Source organism: Bos indicus x Bos taurus, chromosome 18, assembly GCF_003369695.1.
Source record: "Bos indicus x Bos taurus breed Angus x Brahman F1 hybrid chromosome 18, Bos_hybrid_MaternalHap_v2.0, whole genome shotgun sequence".
In the NCBI taxonomy this organism is placed as follows: domain Eukaryota; kingdom Metazoa; phylum Chordata; class Mammalia; order Artiodactyla; family Bovidae; genus Bos; species Bos indicus x Bos taurus.
The window spans coordinates 57,188,114-57,208,994 of NC_040093.1; the positions used below are offsets into that span (position 1 = coordinate 57,188,114).

At 44.4% G+C, this 20,881-nt stretch overlaps 1 protein-coding gene and 1 non-coding gene across 2 annotated transcripts in view; both read right to left on the reverse strand.

Moving 5' to 3' along the window:
* The window catches only part of HSD17B2 (hydroxysteroid 17-beta dehydrogenase 2), a 90,014-nt gene that overhangs the window by 65,630 nt on the left and 3,503 nt on the right, over positions 1–20,881 (reverse strand). The gene's annotated exons all lie outside the window — the stretch shown is intronic.
* On the reverse strand, positions 4,131–4,234 carry LOC113876905. Its single transcript, XR_003506636.1, has one exon. It is a non-coding gene; the product is annotated as a U6 spliceosomal RNA (small nuclear RNA).

The following is a 20,881-nucleotide window of genomic DNA, read 5'->3' on the forward strand; positions in this document are numbered from 1 at the left end:
CCTTATTTCTTTTCACTTCTCTGAATTCTCACATGTTATGTTGTCTTGTAACATCTTCCTTCTTATTGGTCCCCTCACAACACTATAAGTTTATTCAATATAACGTGTGTGTGTGCACGCACGCGCTTGGTCAGTCATAATGTCTGACTCTTTTGTGACCCCATGGACTGTAGCCCACCAGGCTCCTCTGTCCATGGACTTCTCCAGGTAAGAATACTGGAGTGGGTTACCATGCCCTTCTCCAGGGAATCTTTCCAAACCAGGAATCGATCCAGTGTCTCCTTCCCTATGGGCAGATTCTTTACTGTCTGAGCCACCTTGGAAGCCAAAGAGAGAGAACATTGCATTTAAATTCCAGCACTGCCACTTACTTCTTTTACGTTATATGATGTTAATTGTATAATCTCTTGAAAGCCTCAATTTCTACATCTTTGAGTGGGATTAATAATAGGCATTATCTATCAATGTCTCGATTATGATTTTAGAACATGGGTATTGGGCTTGTTGCATATATTCACCCTACTTTTATATATTTAAAGCTTTTCATATATTTAAAAATTATTTATAAGGTATTTGTGAAAATTAAATTAGGAAAATGCTAATCACAGTGCCTGTCACAGTTCCTAACACAAAGATAGCCTCCGGTACAGAGTGGTCCTCAGCAGTGAAGGAAGGGTCACTCTTCATGCCACCAAATCCTTGCTGGGCTGCGATTATCTTATCTCTTTATTGGTTTGTGCTGTGTTCTTCTCCACTGGAACTAAGCCTCATGAGGGCAGAGACCCTGTCTGTCTTCGCTCCCCATTGTATGTCAAGTGTGCTCAGGAGGCAGTTGATGAGTGGTAATTGCAAACATGAACTGTGAAGACACACCATTATGGCTCCCTCATTCTACATAAAGATAATTAACCTCAGACAGGTGAAGCAGCTTGTTCAAGGGCCCAGAGCTAGTGAGTAGTCTAATACCTTCTTTTAGATATTGTGCATCTGAAGAGTACATCTTTGTATATATGTTTGTGTGTGTGTGATGGAATGGGTGTGGGGGACAGGTTGTGGGAAAACAGCCCACCATGGACCCTGTTTGAGTCTGTAGTCACACCTGCCTGGACCTCTATCATACAAGCCACAGTTTGGATACAGCACTCTCCATCCAGAGAGCTGGTTTTCTGAGCCTAATATGAGGTTGGGAACCCTTCTTCTGCACTGCACATGCTTCCTTCAGTATAGAGGGATATCTATTAGTGTGACACTAGCCCTGTTCTGTCTCCCACTCCTTCCTTCCCCTTGGGAGGTGGAGCAAAGCATCTGGTTGGTGATTTTGACAGAAAGAACTTTGGAGGCTGTTTCAATGGGTGCAAGGTCTCTTCTCTCTCTAGCAGAAGAACCAAAAGGACAGTTCAAAGAAAATGATCAGGACTGAGAAGCAGAGGAGAAAAACCAAGAGGCCAGAGTATCACCTGGAAGCGCTTCTCTCTTTCTCAGCATCTCCCAGCCTGAAAAACCCCTGTGCTATTGGGCTATGATAGCCTAGCTGTCCAACCCAAGCCCTACTTCAGGGGCAAGGCTTGAGTCTTCTCAACCCTGCCTTGACTGAATGCACCATTTGTTGTTGTTCAGTCACTAAGTCGTGTCCGACTCTTTGTGACCCCATGAACTACAGCACTCTAGGCTTCCCTGTCCTTCACTATCTCCTCGAGTTTGCTCAAACTCATGTCCATTGGGTTGATAATGCCATCCAACCATCTCATCCTCTGTCACCCCCTTCTTCTCCTTCCCTCAGTCTTTCCCAGCATCAGGGTCTTTTCCAATGCACCATTATTACTACACAACTAAGATACCTTCTTCAAGACTTATATCAGTAATAAAACTGACATCTTGATTTCCACTTGCCTATCTCTATGAGTTCAGAACTCAGCTGGGAATATTAGAAAGGGACTTATGAATTGACCCCACCAAACAAAACAACAGCATCCAAGGAAGAACTTTGCGTGTATACTGATTTAATTTTATTTCATTAATTCCAGGTTGGTTTGTATTGCTAATACCAAGATGGCACATGATGTTAAATCTGAGTCAACATCTCAAAGGAATGTCAAGTAATTGGAAAGCATCCAGAGGAAACTTAATAGAATGGTGAGAGTTCTGGAAACCAGGCCATGGTAGGGAAAGGTAAAATGAATCAGAAGATTTAGTTCAAAGCAGATTTGGCTATGATATGACACAGTCTTCACATTTTTCAAGGGCTACCATGCAAAAGAGTGGTTTAATCAGATTATGTGACTTCCAAAGGCAGAACTAAGTGCACTGATGGATGTTCCAAGGAGGCGTATTTTGGCTCATTATAAAAATTATATATGCAATGACTAGCATTGGATAGAAGTACAGTTACCACCTACAGATGGCCCTTTATGTGTATTATCTCATTTCATCCTGGCAGCAGTCCCAGAGAGATCAGTATATGATTATCTCCATTTAACAGATAAAGAAACTGAGGTTCTGGCAGGTAGATTAATTTGCCCTAGGTCAAAAAACTAATAAGTGGCAAGGCAGGAGTTAGTACATGCATCAGTCATTGTTCTATGTATGTGGGCTTAACCACTACACGCTACTATTCACCCTGAATGACAGTGACCAGACCTGCACTTAGATGTACCTGTGTTGTTTCAAAAGAGGAACAGAGTTTTGGTTTTGTTTCTGTTCTTCTTCTTAATGATGCCCAGGTTTGGTTTGACTTTCTAGGCTACAGGACCTCAGTAAATGTAAGTGTTTATAGAAAATAGGACTCAGGGCTTCCCTGGTGGCTCAGTGGCAAAGAATCCGCCTGGAAATGCAGGAGACACACGTTCAATCCCTGGTCCAGGAAGATCCCACAGGCTGCGGCTTAACTAAGTCTGTGCACCGCAACCACTGAGCCTGTGCTCTAGAGCCCAGGAGCCACAACTACTGAAACCCATATGCTGCAACTGTTGAAGCCCACACGCCCCAGAGTCCGTGTCTGTAACAAGAGAAGCCACTAGAGTGAGAACCCCACGCACTGCAACAAGAGTAGCCCCTGCTTGTTGCAGCTAGATAATAGCCCATGGGGCAACGGAGATCCAGCACAGCCAAAAATACAATTAGATAAAATTATTTTTTCAAAACAGGATTCAATGAAACCCAGATCCTTTCCCAGTGTTTCAATTGCCCTATCTAAGCCTTTGACCCATAAAGACGAAATTGGGGTTTCACTCAACCTAAGACCATGCTGGGCGCTGACTGTTTCAAATTAAGATCCATCCAGTGCAGTCCCTGAGCCTTGAGTCCTCTGCACACAAAGAGCATTCCACACAGGTCCCTAGCAGCTTCTGTTTTTGCATTTTAGAATTGTTTTTCAGCGGACATGTATCTTTTCAATGTCCTGTTTATGGCATGAAATCCAAGGGAGATGGAAAATCTGAGCACAGAGGAAGGAACTCATAAAGCATACCAGTGGGCAAGGGAGTGGAAGTGGGGGTCGGGGAGCACATGCTGTGCATGGTAAATTCTATGTTGAAGAGGAGACGCCCCTCTGTGACAATGGTGGGTGGAATGGATGCAAGCGTCCCTGGATCATCCAAGCCAGACATGTTCCTCCATTCCACTCCATGTCTGCCCCAGACTCCTTCCTGCTTCCTGCTTGTCTAGCCCTGTCTTATCCTCATTGGCACCTGGATTCACTGACTTGTGTTACCCCCAGGTGTCCGTTTTCCTCCATTTTGTTCAGTGCGACAGAACAATCTGAACCATCTACCCATTAACCTGATGTCCCTGACCTTGATTCAGAACCTCTGCCCACACTGTGTCCTAACACGTATTTGTTGACATCCTATGATCTCATCTAATCACCAACTCTGAGGTTCCAGCACTGGAGGGTAGGGGATGATGCAAAAGAACAGTATCTGGAAAGGGTTCATCGTTAGGAGCATAAACAGGGGACACCAAAATGCATGGGGTAATCAAGGTTCACAGACTGAAAAACAAATGGACAAGGCAGCTATGTCTTCAAGGCAGTAAGCAAGGATAATCTTGGATGGATTTTTTTTTTTTAATTTTTTTAATAGGAGTGTAATTGCTTTACATTGTTGTGCTAGTTTTTGCCATACCACTACATGAAAAGTATGGAACACTTCATGTATTTTTGTGTGTTATCCTTGCCCCAGGGCCAAGCCAATCTGTGTCATTCCAATTTTAGTATATGTGCTACTGAAGCGAGCACTTCAATGGCTTTTTTGAGATGAACTTGTTTGGACCAGGAATCCTTCTGAAGAGGGCTAAGGACAAAGGCCACCTAAGTGGGAGGGGGTAAGAGGAAGGACAGGGAGGAGTCAGAGGACAGAGCAGTAGGGGAGAAGCATGGACATGTAGTGTTCTGGAAGGCAAAGAGGCCGTGTCAAGAAGGAAAACAGTCGGCAGTGCTGGCGTGGAAGTCATGCTCAGGGGACAAGGAGGATACCAGTAACACTTGGGAGAGCAGCCTCAGCAGCTGGGGTATGAACCAGAGGGTGTTCTGTTCATGCTGCATCCCAGGTGACCAGGAGCAGGCTTCGAACCAAGTCATCACAAAGCCTTGTCCAGAGCAAGCCAAGAATGACATTACAGAACAATGGGCCCGCCGCAGGCCATGTCACTCTGACCTTTCTACACGGGTGACCTCAGCAAAAAGAACCAGCAGAGATAAGTCCTTAAGCAAGTGAGTCTATGGGGACAAACCCATTGTGTCCAACCAATGACCACGACAAGGGGAGGACATTTCACCAGCTTGGTTCATTCACTAATGGCTCTCTCACTCATGAACACTGAGATGGGTCTAATGTGCTCAGAGACAGAGAAGGCACTTGGTCATAAAAGAGATCTGGTCTCTGCCATCAGCTTACAACACATTTGGGGGAACTTCATTCCATGAGTATATCCACCAACCTCAACACGCCATCTAGAATGCCTAATAAAGTCCCCATTCAAATTTTACAAAATTACCCAAGTTTTAGCAATACCTTTTTTATGTCTCTCTGTAGAGGGCTACTGCTGCTGCTCCTGCTAAGTCGCTTCAGCCATATCCGCCTCTGTGCGACCCCATAGACAGCAGCCCTCCAGGCTCCACCGTCCCTGGGATTCTCCAGGCAAGAACACTGGAGTGGGTTGCCATTTCCTTCTCCAATGCACGAAAGTAAAAAGTGAAAGTGAAGTCGCTCAGTCATGTCCGACTCTCAGCGACCCCGTGGACTGCAGTCTACCAGGCTCCTCCGCCCATGTATTTTCCAGGCAAGAGTACTGAAGTGGGGTGCCATTGCCTTCTTTGTTAGAGGGCTAAGGTTAAGCTTAAAATGAATGATCAAAGAGGTTATGTGTTCATTAAAAACAATCTGATAGACTGGCTAAATTATAGACTCACTGAGGACTGTATTGATTCCTTACAATATATACCAATTACCTCTTCCCTTGAAGCACTAACCGCGCTATGTTGCTTGTGTTTCTCTTTCTCCATCCTCCTTCTCCAAACCTAATCAAGATCTAGGTCTGAATTTCCAACGGCCCCCTCACTGCCCTCAAACTCAAACCTGAAGTCAGATTCACCATATGGCGTCTCTCCATTATCACCCTTTTCAGGCATCCTTATTCCCATCTGTGGTACCTTTCATTTTATCTTCTCTCATGAGCATATCCTACATCTAGTCAATTACCACGTTTCATGTCAAGCAGGGTCTTGTGCCCATAAAAGATGTTCAACACTTACTTGCCGATGAATGGACACATTTTATATTCTGGAAACATTTATAGCTGACCGGTAACTGTAGCTATGGCACTGAAAATGACAGCTGTTAAAGAGCAAGGCTTTGGGTGGCAGATGGGGCTGAGCTGGGTTTAGTCTCATAAGATGCTTACTTCTTAGAAGAAAAGTTATGACCAACCTAGACAGCATATTAAAAAGCAGAGATATTACTTTGCAAACAAAAGTCCATCTAGTCAAAGCTATAGTTTTTCCAGTAGTCATGTATGGATGTGAGAATTAAACTATAAAGAAAGCTGAGCACCAAAGAATTGATGCTTTTGAACTGTGGTGTTGGAGAAGACTCTTGAGAGTCCCTTGGACTGCCAGGAGATCCAACCAGTCCATCCTAAAGGAAGTCAGTCCTGAATATTCATTGGAAGGACTGATGCTGAAGCTGAAACTCCAATACTTTGGCCACCTGATGTGAACAACTGACTCATTTGAAAAGACCCTGATGCTGGGAAAGATTGAAGGTGGGAGAAGGGGATGACAGACGATGAGATGGTTGGATGGCATCACTGACTCAATGCACATGAGTTTGAGTAAACTCCAGGAATTGGTGATGGACAGGGAGGCCTGGCGTGCTGCAGTCCATGGGGTCACAAAGAGTTGGACACGACTCAGTGACTGAACTGAACTGAACTGATGTTGCTTAATATTCCAAGGACTTTGGACACATAATTTCCTCATTCATAAGATGTTAGTTACTAAGGCTGTGGGAATCAAATATAAAGAGTATGTAGAGCTCTGAGTGCAGAGATGTTATTTCCTTTAGTCCCTAGTCCACTGTCAGCCTAGAAAAGGAAATGGCAACTCACTCCAGTATTCTTTTTTTTAATTAAAGGATAATTGCTTTACAGAATTTTGTTGTTTCTGTCAAACCTCAATATGAATCAGCCATAGGTATACATATATCCACCCCCCTTTTGAACCTCCCTCCCATCTCCCTCCCCATCCTAACCTTCTAGGTTGATACAGAGCCCCTGTTTAAGTTTCTTGAGACATACAGCAAATTCCTATTGGCTCTCTATTTTATATAAGGTAATGTACGTTCCCATGTTACTCTTGCCTGGGAAATCCCACGAGCAGAAGAGCCTGGTGTGCTACAGTCCATGAGGTCTCAAGAGTGAGATGTAGCGATTAAACCACCACCACCCACTATCAATGTTTATCCATTTCAGCAGACTAACGTTAAAGACATGGAGTAGCAATCATGGTCAACAAAAGAGTCCAAAATGCAGTACTTGGATGCGATCTCAAAAACGACAGAATGATCTCTGTTTCCAAGGCAAACCATTCAATATCACAGTAATCCAAGTCCATGCCCCAACCAGTAACACTGAAGAAGCTGAGGTTGAACGGTTCTATGAAGACCTACAAGACCTTTTGGAAATAACACCCACAAAAGATGTCCTTTTCATTATAGGGGACTGGAATGCAAAAGTAGGAAGTCAAGAAACACCTGGAGTAACAGGCAAATTTGGCCTTGGAGTACAGAATGAAGCAGGGCAAAGGCTAATAGTGTTTTGCCAAGAGAACGCACTGGTCATAGCAAACACCCTCTTCCAACAACACAAGAGAAGACTCTACACATGGACATCACCAGATGGTCAACACCAAAATCAGATTGATCATATTCTTTGCAGGCAAAGATGGAGAAGCTCTATACAGTCAGCAAAAACAAGACCAGGAGCTGACTGTGGCTCAGATCATGAACTCCTTATTGCCAAATTCAGACTTAAATTGAGAAAGTAGGGAAAACCACTAGACCATTCAGGTATGACCTAAATCAAATCCCTTATGATTATACAGTGGAAGTGAGAAATAGATTTAAGGGCCTAGATCTGATAGAGTGCCTGATGAACTATGGACGGAGGTTCCTGACATTGTACAGGAGACAGGGAGCAAGACCATCCCCATGGAAAAGAAATGCAAAAAAGCAAAGTGGCTGTCTGAGGAGGCCTTACAAATAGCTGTGAAAAGAAGAGAAGTGAAAAGCAAAGGAGAAAAGGAAAGATATAAGCATCTGAATGCAAAGTTCCAAAAAATAGCAAGAAGAGATAAGAAAGCCTTCCTCTGTGATCAATGCAAAGAAATAGAGGAAAAAAACAGAATGGGAAAGACTAGAGATCTGTTCAAGAAAATTAGAGATACCAAGGGATACCATCTTTCATGCAAAGATGGGCTCGATAAAGGACAGAAATGGTATGGACCTAACAGAAGCAGAAGATATTAAGAAGTGGCAAGAATACACAGAAGAACTGTACAAAAAAGATCTTCACAACCCAGATAATCACGATGGTGTGATCACTGACCTAGAGCCAGACATCCTGGAATGTGAAGTCAGGTGGGCCTTAGAAAGCATCACTATGAACACAGCTAGTGGAGGTGATGGAATTCCAGTTGAGCTATTTCAAATCCTGAAAGATGATGCTGTGAAAGTGCTGTACTCAATATGCCAGCAAATTTGGAAAACTCAGCAGTGGCCACAGGACTGGAAAAGATCAGTTTTCATTCCAATCCCAAAGAAAGGCAATGCCAAAAAATGCTCAAACTACCACACAATTGCACGCATCTCACATGCTAGTAAAGTAATGCTCAAAATTCTCCAAGCCAGGCTTCAGCAATACATGAACCGTGAACTTCCAGATGTTCCAGCTGGTTTTAGTAAAGGCAGAAGAACCAGAGATCAGATTGCCAACATCCGCTGGATCATCAAAAAAGCAAGAGAGTTCCAAAAAAACATCTATTTCTGCTTTATTGACTATGCCAAAGCCTTTGACTGTGTGGATCACAATAAACTGTGGAAAATTCTGAAAGAGATGGGAATACCAGACCACCTGACCTGCCTCTTGAGAAACCTATATGCAGGTCAGGAAGCAACAGTTAGAACTGGACATGGAACAACAGACTGGTCCCAAATAGGAAAAGGAGTACATCAAGGCTGTATATTGTCACCCTGCTTATTTAACTTATATGCAGAGTACATCATGAGAAACGCTGGGCTGGAAGAAGCACAAGCTGGAATCAAGATTGCCGGGAGAAATATCAATGACCTCAGATATGCAGATGACACCACCCTTATGACAGAAAGTGAAGAGGAACTAAAAAGTCTCTTGATGAAAGTGAAAGAGGAGAGTGAAAAAGTTGGCTTAAAGCTCAACATTCAGAAAACTAAGATCACAGCATCTGGGCCCATCACTTCATGGAAAATAGATGGAGAAACAGTGGAAACAGTGTCAGACTTTATTTTTTTGGGTCCCAAAATCACTGCAGATGGTGACTGCAGCCATGAAATTAAAAGACGTTTACTCCTTGGAAGGAAAGTTATGACCAACCTAGATAGCATTTTCAAAAGCAGAGACATTACTTTGCCAACAAAGGTCCATCTAGTCAAGGCTATGGTTTTTCCAGTAGTCATATATGGATGTGAGAGTTGGACTGTGAAGAAAGCTGAGCGCCGAAAAATTGATGCTTTTGAACTGTGGTGTTGGAGAAGACTCTTGAGAGTCCCTTGGACTGCCAGGAGATCCAACCAGTCCATCCTAAAGGTAATCAGTCCTGGGTGTTCTTTGGAAGGAATGATGCTGAAGCTGAAACTCCAGTACTTTGGCCACCTCATGTGAAGAGTTGACTCATTGGAAAAGACCCTGGTGCTGGGAGGGATTGGGAGCAGGAGGAGAAGGGGAGGATGAGATGGCTGGATGGCATCACTGACTCAATGGACGTGAGTTTGAGTGAACTCCGGGAGTTGGTGATGGACAGGGAGGTTGGTGTGCTGCAGTTCACGAGGTTGCAAACAGTCGGACACAACGGAGTGACTGAACTGAACTGAACCGAATGTTAAGTTTAAAGGAGACCAGAGAATTCCCTGGTGGTCCAGTAGTTAGGACTCCTGACCTTCACTTCTGAGGATGCAGGTTCAATTCCTGGACAGGGAGGTAAGATCCCCCACAAGCCACGTGTTATATGCCCCCCACCCTCCCCACCACAGCCACCAGAAAAAAAATTTTAAGGAAGCTAAATCCCAAGCTGAGGCCAACAGTATTCCATTTTAGAACACAAATTGGGCTGTTTAGTAAGTCCTAGAAAGGGGTGACCATCCACCTAGGACTCTGTTTGGGGCGTAAGATAAAGACTTCCACATTAAACATATTCTTCTTCCCTTCCCTGATCTCTCTTCCACTGTACCTACTTTTGAAAATTCCAATTAAAAATTATGAAATTAAAAAAAAATATCCAACTCAACAAGTTTTAATAAGTGCTGGCTGTGTGTGTCATGGCTGATTAACCAGTTGCCTGGAAGACCTTATCGTCCTTGTAGAAAGTAACTTTTTCAGATCCTAATGAGCTCCCTCCCACACCCAACCCTGGGCTTCATGCCACTCTGGGAATCCTTCTGGAGGCACCCTCCATTTCTTTGTTGGCCATTGTTTTTCCTTTTAGTTCTCTTTTTATCCTACCTAACCTCACCCGTCGCCACGTCAGCAGACAAAATCGCCTCTCTCCCTCCCTTCCCCCTCCTCTTTCTCATCCACTAGCTCCATCTATAACTGTGAGTGTGAGTGTGTGTGTGTGTGTGTGTGTGTGTGTGTATCATTTCCAGTTTACAGAGGAGAAAACAGTACTTTGAAAGATCACACTGCTAGTAAGAGGTATCTAGCAGATATCAGGCTGCCCCAGATCCTTGACCATTTTAAAAAATTGTTTTAATTGGAGTATACTTGCTTTACAGTATTGTGTTAATTTCTGCTGTACAATGACGTAAATTAACTACGTGCGCCTGCTAAGTCACTTCGGTCATGTACCACTCTTTTTGACCTCGTGGACTGTAGCCCTCCAGGCTCCTCTGTCCATGGGATTCTCCAGGCAAGAACACTGGAGTGGGTTGCCATTCCCTCCCCCAGGGGATCTTTATGCATACATATATCCAGGGCTTCCCAGGTGGCGTTAATGGTAAAGAACCCGCCTGCCAATGCAGGAGACATGCGTTCAGTCCCTGAATGGGGAAGATCCCTTGGAGAAGGGCGTGGCCACCCACTCCAGTATTCTTGCCTGGAGAATTCCATGGACAGAGGAGCCTGGCGGGCTACAGTCCATAGGGGTCTCAAAGGGTCGGACGCGACTGAAGCACTTAGCACACAGCACACACAGGTATCCCCTCCCTCTTTGGCCTCTCTTCCACTTCACCCCAATCCCACCCCTCTATTTCGTTCCTCCATGGGGCCTTCCCAACCCAGGGATCATACCCAGGTCTCCCACACTACAGACAGAGTCTTCACCATTTGAGCACCCCCACCCCGGGAAACCCCTTCCCACTCCTCTAGGTCATCACAAAGCGCTGAGCTGAGTCCCCCGTGGTACACAGCAGCTTCCCCCCAGCTCTCTATTTTGCACACGGAGGTGTATATGTGCCTTGACCATCTGGAGGGGCTCTCATCCATAGCTCACTTCACTCCCAGCAAGCAGAACCTGTGACCTTGTCCACCGGCTGCCCAGAATGCTGGAGTCCTTTTAGGCAGTGGCCACGGAAAGCCAGAGGGCTTCCCTGGTGGCTCAGACAGTAAAGAATCCACCTGCAATGCAGGAAACCTGGGTTTAGTCCCTGGGTTGGGAAGATCCCCTTGGAGGAGGGCATGGCAACCCACACCAGTATTCTTGCCTGGAGAATCCCCATGGACAGAGGAGCCTGGCGGGCTCCAGTCCAAGGGGTCGCAGACACGACTGATCGACTAAGCACAAACACAGCAGGGAGAGCCAGCTGGAGTTTCAGCCTCTCCTCCTCTTGCCAAAGGGGGTGGGGGTGACAGCCCTTGAGTAATGATTGACAGGTATGAGGGTATCCCCTGGCCCGCAAGGCAGACAGCTCTCTCCTGTGACACCCGGACCTCCTGATCTGCCCCGGGCTACTGAGCTAATACTGGAGCCAAACGCACTTCCCTTGTTGCTGAATCGGGGCTTGGCCTCCTCCCCTTCCCTGTTCATCTTCCCTCCTCCACGACCTATCACCCTTAACCTATAAACCTTTCCAATAAATTCCTTTCACACAAATCGCCTCAGTCCCTGCCCCTGGAGAACCTACCCTGAGGCAGTGTGCACGCAAGGTTCCAACCCAAGCCTGTCAGACTTCAACCCTCTTTTGCCTCCATGGTGCTTGACACGCTGTTGCAGGGTGGCTGGGCTCTTCAGTAATCTCACAGCCATTTAAGAAAATTGACTGACTGCCATAAGCCTTTGGGCCTTGAAGACAAACGTAGGTTTGAATGCCCTAAGTGCTATAATTATATGTCTTGGAGACAAAAGCCCTTTATTTTAACAAAGTGAAATAAGGGATTCAAGGGAAAAGATTTTTTGAACTTGTAATTATCTTACACTTGGGTCCATAATTAAGTAGACACTTGGTCCACTGTAGTGGGCCAAGCCCCAATTCAGCAACAAGGGAATATGATCTCTTTGTTAAATGGTTTTGTTATGAGAAATGGAATATTTCCTGCTATATCCGTAAACAAGAATATCACAGTCATCAAGGATTGCAACCCTTCAAAGTAAGGTGGTGAACCCTAAGGGCACTCAGGAAGGAAAAGAATATCTGCCACCTAGCAGCCATCAGACTGCAGCCACTCCCTGCAGTGAGCCCTGAGGAAAGGAAGCTCAGGATGTGAAAACACGGGACCCAGGAAGCCGAGGCGCATATGAAAGGAATGATCTTAGTGAGCCCTCATCTTCCCATACAGAGAAAAGCCCCAAATTCCTTAACTTAGAATATTTGATCTTCTTTATTTAACAATAACCTTCTGAGGTTCAGACTACCTGCCCTTTGTTTCAAAAGTTCTGGATAACCTTGGCCCCTCTCCTCACCTCCTCCGAGCGATTTTCTCAGGGTTACTTGAGATGCTGTCTAAAGTAAAAGCTTGAGAGGCTTGGCTTGAGGCCCTAAAAATTTCCACCAAATAAAACATGATTCTCAACTTTTAGATTATGAATACATTTAAAGTCCACGGTTACATAAGTAATATAACTACATTAGACAAATTCTGAGGGAAAAACAAATCTAAGTACTCTGATCCAACCATTCACATACTATTTCCTTCTAGTGCTTTTCATGTTCGTGTGACATGGATATAGTCTTAGCCAAACACCAGGATCCCCTGGGTGCTTTCCCTTAGTTCAGTTTCCATGTTCTAGACAGTTGTCAGGTCATTTTACAGGAGTTTTCCAAAATCTCTTTTTACATCCGGAGACTATACCAATCATTTGTCACCATTTTGTTTTTTTCTTCATTTTAATGACATTTGTTGCTTTCTTTCTAATTTTACAATGTTGTCACCATTTTGATGGCTTTTGATAGTTCACAATTTTAAATAACTTTGTAAATGTACTGGTTTGGTTTGCATCTTCCGTTTTTCTCACATTTCAGATTATTTCTTTAAGAGAAATGTCCAAATCTTGAATTATCAGGTAAAAGAATAACATTTATGGTTTTGAGGTACACTGCCACATTTCTTTATGTACCCCCCCCAACCCTAAAATGTGTACTGATTGACAGTAGAAGCCAACCTGAAGCAAAAGCTGTTCCAAGTCATGATTCTTTAAGGAGTTATGAACTGGATTACTATGATGGTGCACTCAGTCACCCACAGCCAGACATTCTGGAGAGTGAAGTCAAGAGGACCTTAGGAAGCACTGCTGTTAATAAAGCTAGTGGATGTGACAGAATTCCAGTGAAACTGAAATTCAAATTCAAAACCCTAAAGGATGATGCCATCAAGGTGTTGCAGTCAATATGTCTACAAATCTGAAAGACCCAGGAGTGGCCACAGGACTGGAAAAGGTCAATTTTCATCCCAATTCCTAAGAAGGGGAGAACTTAAAGAATGTTCTAACCATCGGACAATTGCATTCATCTCCCATGAAATAAGGTCACGCTTAAATTCTTGCATACTAGGCTTCAGCATTATGCAAACCAAGAACTTCGAGATGTCCAAGCTGGGTTTAGAAAGGGAAAAGGAACCAGAGGCCAAATTGCCAACATTCGCTGGATCATAGAGAAAGCTAGGGAATTCCAGAAAAACATCTACCTCTGTTTCATCAACTATGCCAAAGCCTTCGACTGTGTGGATCATAATAAACTGTGGAAACTCTTAAAGAGATGGGAATACCAGACCATCTTACCTGTCTCCTGAGAAACCTGTATGTGGGTCAAGAAGCAACAGTTAGAACCCTGTATGGAACAACTGATTGGTTCAAGACAGAAAGGAATGCGACAAGGCTATCTGCTGTCACCCTGTTTGTTTAATCTATGTGCTGAGCACATCAGGAGAAATGCCGGGCTGGATGAGTTACAAGCTGGAATCAACATCCGTGGGACAAACATCAACAACTTCCTTTATGAAGATGATACCACTCTACTGGCAGAAAGCACATTTAGAAGAAGTCCTAAATGCGGGTGGCGGCTGCGCTGTGCTGGAGCAGCCATGTGCAGATACCCCACGTCCAAGGTCAGAAAAACCTCAGTAAGATGGTAGGAGCTGGAGCGGCTGTGAGGAGATATCCCACGTCCAAAGGCAAAGGAGAAGCCCTAGCAAGACGGTAGGAGGGGCGAATTCGCATTTAGAATCAAACCCCATGCCCGCCAGAGATGCTCAGAGGGCTCAAACAAATCTTGTGTGCACCAGGACCCAGGGACACCAGAGACTGAGACAGAACTGTGTTTGAGCATCTCCTGTGGAGGTATGGGTCAGCAGTGGTCTGCCGGAGGGACAGGAGCTCTAGGTGTGGGTATGGCATAACTCCTCTTGGAAGAGGTTTCCATTAACCCCACTATACAGCTGCCAGAACTCACACAAGACTGTGATTCTGGGAGGGCACAACAGAAACCTGTGCAGCAGGACTAAGGAGAAAGGAACAGTGACCCCACGGGAGACTTGCCTGTGGGTGTCCAGGAGTCTCTGGTGGAGGCGTGGATCAGCAGTGGCTTCCTGCAACACTGGGGGCACTTAGTATAACAGTGCATGCCTGGGATCTTTTGAGGGAGGTCACCATTATCTTCATTACCTCCACCAAAGTTTCAGTTCGGTTCAGTTCAGTGGCTCAGTCGTGTCCAACTCTTTGCGACCCCATGAATTGCAGCACGCCAGGCCTCCCTGTCCATCAACAACTCCCGGAGTTCACCCGAACTCATGTGCATCAAGTCAGTGATGCCATCCAACTATCTCATCCTCTGTTGTCCCCTTCTTCTGCCTCCAATCCCTCCCAGCATCAAGCTCTTTTCCAATGAGCCAACTCTTTGCATGAGGTGGGCAAAGTATTGGAGTTTCAGCCTCAGCATCAGTCCTTCCAATGAACACCCACAACTGGTCTCCTTTAGGATGGACTGGTTGGATCTCCTTGCAGTCAAAGGGACTCACAAGAGTCTTCTCCAACACCACAGTTCAAAAGCATCAATTCTTCAGTGCTCAGCTTTCTTTATAGTCCAACTCCCACATCCATACATGACCACTGGTAAAACCTAAACCTATTAGATGGACCTTTGTTGGCAAAGTAATGTCTCTGCTTTTGAATATGCTATCTAGGTTGGTCATAACTTTCCTTCCAAGGAGCAAGCGTCTTTTAATTTCATGGCTGCAACCACCATCTGCAGTGATTTTGGAGCCCCCCAAAATAAAGTCTGACACTGTTTCCATTGTTTCCCCATCTATTTGTCATGAAGTGCTGGGACCAGATACCATGATCTTAGTTTTCTGAATGTTGAGCTTTAAGCTAACTTTTTCACTCTCCTCTTTCACTTTCATCAAGAGACTTTTTAGTTCCTCTTCACTTTCTGTCATAAGGGTGGTGTCATCTGCATATCTGAGGTTATTGATATTTCTCCCGGCAATCTTGATTCTAGCTGGTGCTTCTTCCAGCCCAGCATTTCTCATGATGTACTCTGCATATAAGTTAAACAAGCAGGGTGACAATATACAGTCCTGACGTACTCCTTTTCCTATTTGGAACCAGTCTGTTGTTCCATGTCCAGTTCTAACTGTCGCTTCCTGACCTGCATATAGGTTTCTCAAGAGGCAGGTCAGGTGGTCTGGTATTCCCATCTCTTTCAGAATTTTCCACAGTTTATTGTGATCCACACAGTCAAAGGCTTTGGCATAGTCAATAAAACAGAAATAGATGTTTTTCTGGAACTCTCTTGCTTTTTTGATGATCCAGTGGATATTGGCAATTTGATCTCTGGTTCCTTTGCCTTTTCTAAAACCAGCTTGAACATCTGGAGGTTCATGGTTCTTGTATTGCTGAAGCCTGGCTTGGAGAATTTTGAGCATTACTTTACTAGCATGTGAAATGAGTGCAATTGTGTGGTAGTTTGAGCATTCTTTGGCATTGCCTTTCCTTGGGATTGGAATGAAAACTAACTTTTTCCAGTCCTGTGGCCACTGCTGAGTTTTCCAAATTTGCTGGCATATTGAGTGCAGCACCTTCACAGCATCATCTTTCAGGATTTGAAATAGCTCAACTGGAATTCCATCACCTCCACTAGCTTTGTTTGTAGAGATACTTTCTAAGGCCCACTTGACTTCACATTCCAGGATGTCTGGCTCTAGGTGAGTGATCATACCATCGTGATTATCTGGGTCTTGAAGATTTTTTTCGTACAGTTCTTCTGTGCATTCTTGCCATCTCTTCTTAATATCTTCTGCTTCTGTTAGGTCCATACCATTGTTGTCCTTTATCCAGCCCATCTTTGCATGAAATGGTCCCTTGGTATCTCTAATTTTCTTGAAGAGATCGCTAGTCTTTCCCATTCTGTTGTTTTCCTCTATTTCTTTGCATTGATCGCTGTTCAGTTCAGTTCAGTCACTCAGTCATGTCTGACTCTTTGCCATCCCATGAGTTGCAGCATGCCAGGCCTCCCTGTCCATCACCAACTCCCGGAGTTCACTCAAACTCATGTCCATCAAGTCGGATGATGCCATCCAGCCATCTCATCTTCTGTCATCCCCTTCTCCTCCTGCCCCTAATCCCTCCCAGCATCAGAGTCTTTTCCAAAGAGTCAACTCTTCACATCAGGTGGCCCAAGTATTGGAGTTTCATCTTTAGCATCAGTCCTTCCCAAGAACACCCAGGACTGATCTCCTTTAGAATGGACTGGTTGGATCTCCTTGCAGTCCAAGGGACTCGCAAGAGTCTTCTCCAACACCACAGTTCAAAAGCATCAATTCTTCGGCACTCAGCTTTCTTCACAGTCCAACTCTCACATCTGTACATGACCACAGGAAAAACCATAGCCTCGACAAGACGGACCTTTGTTGGCAAAGTAATGTCTCTGCTTTTGAATATGCTATCTAGGTTGGTCATAACTTTCCTTCCAAGGAGCAAGCGTCTTTTAATTTCATGGCTGCAATCACCATCTGCAGTGATTTTGGAGCCCAAAAAAATAAGTCTGACACTGTTTCCACTGTTTCCCCATCTATTTCCCATGAAGTGATGGGACCAGATGCCATGATCTTAGTTTTCTGAATGTTGAGCTTTAAGCCAACTTTTTCACTCTCCTCTTTCACTTTCATCCAGAGGCTTTTGAGTTCCTCTTCACTTTCTGCCATAAGGGTGGTGTCATCTGCATATCTGAGGTTATTGATATTTCCCAGCAATCTTGATTCCAGCTTGTGCTTCTTCCAGCCCAGCGTTTCTCATGATGTACTCTGCATATAAGTTAAATAAGCAGGGTGACAACATACAGCCTTGACTATTCCTTTTCCTATGGATTGCTGAAGTGAAGTGAAGTCGCTCAGTCGTGTCCAACTCTTTGCGACCCCATGGACTGTAGCCTACCAGGCTCCTCTGTCCATGGGATTTTCCAGGCAAGAATACTGGAATGGGTTGCCATTTCCTTCCCCAGGGGAGCTTCCGGACCCAGGGATCGAACCCGGGTCTCCTGCATTGTAGGCAGATGCTTTACTGTCTGAGCCACAAGGGAAGCCCCAGGTAAGGCCCACAAGGGTAAAATGATTGCTGAGCCCCAGGTAAATATCAGGGAGGGAACACAGCTCCACCCATCAACAGAAAATTAGATTAAAGATTTACTGGGCATGGCCCAGCCCATCAGAACAAGACCCAGTGTCCCCCTCAGTCAGTCTATCCCATCAGGAAGCTTTCATAAGCCTCTTATCCTTTGCCATCAGAGGGCAGATAGACTGAAAACCACCATCACAGAAAACTAACCAATCTGATCACATGGACCACAGCCTTGTCTAACTCAATGAAACTATGAGCCATGCATGTAGGGCCACCCAAGATGGACGGGTCATGGTGGAGAGTTCTGACAAAATATGGCCCGCTGGAGAAGGGAATGGCAAACCACTTCAGTATTCTTGCCTTGAGAACCCCATGAAGAGTATGAAAAGGCAAAAAGATAGGACACCGAAAGATGAACTCCCCAGATTGATAAGTGCCCAATATCTACTAGAGATCGGTGGAGAAATAACTCCAGAAAGAATTAACAGATGGAGCCAAAACAAAAACAACACCCAGTTGTGGATGTGACTGGTGATGGAAGCAAGATCCGATGCTGTAAAGAGCAATATTGCATAAGAACCTGGAATGTTAGGTCCATGAATCAAGGCAAATTGGAAGTGATCAAACAGGAGATGATAAGAGTGAATGTTGACATTTTAGGAATCAGTGAACTAAAATGGACTGGAATGGGTAAATTTAACTCAAATGACCATTATATCTACTACTGTGGGCAGGAATCCCTCAGAAGAAATGGAGTGGCCATCATGGTCAACAAAAGAGTCTGAAATGCAGTACTTGGATGCAGTCTCAAAAATGACAGAATCATCTCTGTTCATCTCCAAGGCAAACCCTTCAATATCACAGTAATCCAAGTCTATGCCCCAACCAGTAATGGTGAAGAAGCTGAAGTTGAATGGCTCTATCAAGACCTACAATACCTTTTAGAACTAACATCCAAAAAAGATGTCCTTTTCATTATAGGGGACTGGAATGCAAAAGTAGGAAGTCAAGAAACACCTGGAGTAACAGGCAAATTTGGCCTTGCAGTGAAGAATGAAGCAGGGCAAAGGCTAATAGAGTTCTGCCAAGAGAATACACTGGTCATAGCAAACACCCTCTTCCAACAACACAAGAGAAGACTCTACACATGGACATCACCAGATGGTCAACACTGAAATCAGATTGATTATATTCTTTGCAGCCAAAGATGGAGAAGCTCTATACGGTCAGCAAAAACAAGACTGGGAGCTGACTGTGGCTCAGATCATGAACTCCTTATTGCCAAATTCAGACTTAAATTGAAGAAAGTAGGGAAAACCACTAGACCATTCAGGCATGACCTAAATCAAATCCCTTATGATTATACAATGGAAGTGAGAAATAGATTTAAGGGCCTAGATCTGATAGATAGAGTGCCTGATGAACTATGGACAGAGGTTCGTGACATTGTACAGGAGACAGGGAACAAGACCATCCCCCAAAACAGAAATGCAAAAAAGAAAAATGCCTGTCTGAGGAGGCCTTACTAATGGCTGTGAAAAGAAGAGAAGTGAAAAGCAAAGGAGAAAAGGAAAGATATAAGCATCTGAATGCAGAGTTCCAAAGAATAGCAAGAAGAGATAAGAAAGCCTTCCTCAGTGATCAGTGCAAAGAAATAGAGGAAAACAATAGGATGGGAAAGACTAGATATCTCCTCAAGAAAATTAGAGATACCAAGGGAACATTTCATGCAAAGATAGGCTCAATAAAGGACAGAAATGGTAGGGACCTAACAGAAACAGAAGATATTAAGAAGAGGTGGCAAGAATACACAGAACTATACCAAAAAGATCTTCACAATCCAGATCTTCAATACCCAGATAGTGTGATCACTCACTTAGAGCCAGACATCCTGGAATGTGAAGTCAAGTGGGCCTTAGGAAGCATCACTACGAACAAAGCTAGTGGAGGTGATGGAATTCCAGTTGAGCTATTTCAAATCCTGAAAGATGATGCTGTGAAAATGTTGCACTCAATATGCCAGCAAATTTGGAAAACTCAGCAGTGGCCACAGGACTGGAAAAGGTCAGTTTTTATTCCAATCCCAAAGAAAGGCAATGCCAAAGAATGCTCAAACTACCGCACAATTGCACTCATCTCACACACTGGCAAAGTAACGTTCAAAATTCTCCAAGCTAGGCTTCAAGAATACTTGAACCAGGAATGTCCAGATGTTCAAGCTGGTTTTAGAAAAGGCAGAGGAACCAGAGATCAAATTGCCAACGTCCACTGGATCATCAAAAAAGCAAGAGAGTTCCAGAAAAACATCTATTTTTGCTTTATTGACTATGCCAAAGCCTTTGACTGTGTGGATCACAATAAACTGTGGAAAATTCTGAAAGAGATGGGAATACCAGACCACCTGACCTGCCTCTTGAGAAACCTATATGCAGGTCAGGAAGCAACAGTTAGAACTGGACATGGAACAACAGACTGGTTCCAAATAGGAAAAGGAGTACATCAAGGCTGTATATTGTCACACTGCTTATCTAACCTATTTGCAGAGTACATCATGAGAAATGCTGGGCTGGAAGAAGCACCAGCTGGAATCAAGATTGCCGGGAGAAATACCAATAACCTCAGATATGCAGATGACACCACCCTTATGGCAGAAAGTGAAGAGGAACTCAAAAGCCTCTTGATGAAAGTGAAAGAGGAGAGTGAAAAAGTTGGCTTAAAGCTCAACATTCAGAAAACTGAGATCATGACATCTGGTCCCATCACTTCATGGGAAATAGATGGGGAAACAGTGGAAACATTGTCAGACTTTATTTTTGGGGGCTCCAAAATCACTGCGGATGGTGACTGCAGCCATCAAATTAAAAGACGCTTGCTCCTTGGAAGGAAAGTTATGACCAACCTAGACAGCATATTGAAAAGCCTAGACATTACTTTGCCAACAAAGGTCCATCTTGTCAAGGCTATGGTTTTTCCAGTCATGTATGGATGTGAGAGTTGGACTGTGAAGAAAGATGGGCGCTGAAGAATTGACGCTTTTGAACTGTGGTGTTGAAGAAGACTCCTGAGAGCCCCTTGGACTGCAAGGAGATC